The sequence below is a fragment of the Rhinopithecus bieti genome, unplaced genomic scaffold (assembly GCF_001698545.2).
Source record: "Rhinopithecus bieti isolate Rb0 unplaced genomic scaffold, ASM169854v2 scaffold_13375, whole genome shotgun sequence".
Lineage (NCBI taxonomy): Eukaryota > Metazoa > Chordata > Mammalia > Primates > Cercopithecidae > Rhinopithecus > Rhinopithecus bieti.
Window position 1 is genome coordinate 839,953 of NW_016807628.1, and position 2,107 is coordinate 842,059.

A 2,107-nucleotide genomic window follows, 5' to 3' on the forward strand; every position below is an offset into this window, starting at 1 on the left:
GAACCCATGGAGATAGAGGGTAGAATGATGGTTACCAGAGGCTGGGAAGGGGAGCAGGGAGAGGAGGAAAAAGTAGGAATGGCTAATGGGTACAGAAACATAGACAGAATCAATAAGACCTAGTCTTTGATAGCATAACAGGGTGACTACAGTCAACAGTAATTTATTGTATATTTTAACATAACAGAAAGATTATAACTTGAAAATTTTTAACCCAAACAAATGATAAATGGTTGAGGTGATGGATATCCCATTTACCCTGATATGATCATTACATATTGTATGCCTGTAACAAAATATGTCATGTAGTCCATAAATATATACATCTACTATGTATCCATAAAAGGAAAATTTAAAATCTAAGTAAAAAAAAGACAAGAAAAGAGTATGCATTTTTGGCTGGCTTTGATTATTTCAGTAATTCAGGTATCCAGTTGTGGGTGTCTATGAATCTGGATAATTAATCTAAAGGTAGATCTCCTCAATCCCTGAAGCATGATATGTCTTAGCCCTGAAGGGCACAGGCAGTACTTACTAGGTGTGAACTCAAGCTCTGTCACTTAGCAACAGTGTCAATACAGACAAGTTGCTTAAACTTTTGTGACTCAGTTCTTTCATCTATGAAATTTGTATGCAGATGAGAGAACCTCTCTTACAGGGTTGTGTAATGATTAAAGAACTTAATCATGGGTGTAAAGCTCTTAGAATAGTGCTTGGCACTAGTAAGCACTCAGTAAATATTAATTTTTATTGTTATCAGGTGGGACTCATAAAAGTTTTCAAGAATAATTATATGATTCTGCTTGGGATAGAGAAAACAGTGGTTTCTCTTTGGATGCCTTCCAGGATTTTGGCTTCTCTCTAGAGCAGTGAATCTCAATCTTGGATGCACATTGGTATCACCTGGTGTCAAAGTACAGTTTTTCAAAAGTTGAAAGCTCGAATCTCATACAAATATTCAATGAGTACTTGCCAAAAAGCTGTTTAATTCATTTAAGGAGGGAGCCAGCAGGATAAGTTTCAACTGGTTCAAAGAGAACTTGAAAGACCAAGTAGACATAGGTCCTGAAAGAATGCTGAAATAAGGTTGCTAGATGAGATACAAAACTGGTTAATGTTATATAGGGCAAAAACCCTGTAATCTTGGAATTAGACAGAAATTATTTGCAGCTCTACTAGTGAAAAAAAGTATTTGCATTTTTATTGTACCTAAATCTGTTGCATTGCTATCAGACTTTTCCAATAGTTGTCAAACTTTAGCACGTGTCAGAATCACCCGAGAACTTGTTAGAATTACAGAAACACAAGCTCTATTCTATTTGAATAAGCTTAGGCCTCTGTTTTTTCTGCAAGGCAACATCTGCTTTTACAGAGTTGTATAATATCCTAAGTAAATATCCTAGTAAATAGTAAAATAAATGAAGGTACAGTCCCCTAAAGAATTAGATAGTCTTTGATAGGCTTGTTAGACAATCTTCCATCATGACAGTGAATGACTATGTAGTCATCTCTTAACTTATCTCCATGTTTTTTTTTCCCTCAATACTGAGTGACAATTAAAAAAAGAAAACTACTTGTGAATAGGTACCACCCCTACCTTCTGACTAATTGACCTTAAGTGTGATTTAGGAATCAAGGTCATAAAATTTCCCCAGGTGATTCTAATATGCTGTCAAGGTTGACAGCCTCTGGCCTTTAAGGTTGCCTCATTTCCTGACTGCATTCTCTATTATACTGAGTGTCAATAACATAAAATGTGCTCAATATTATGTATTAAAGATTTAATAAATTAAATGAGGACAGACAATTTGGAATGGCTTGAGTAGCAGTAGGCACAGATTTATTTAACTAATCTTCAATAAAAGTGGACACTTCCACAAGGATGGTTACGCCCTCCTCAGTTTTGGGAAGACAGCAGAGACTTCTCCAGTTAACATTCTTTTATGAGTGGTACACCATTCACATCACTGTACCCAATTTACAGGTCTCTTGGATGTGGCTAAACTATCTCTTCCTTCCCACCTGTTCTAGACATTTTTTTTTTTTTTTTTTTTTTTTTTTTTTTTTTTTTTTTTTAAAAAAAATTTTTTTTTTTTTTTGTGAAAAA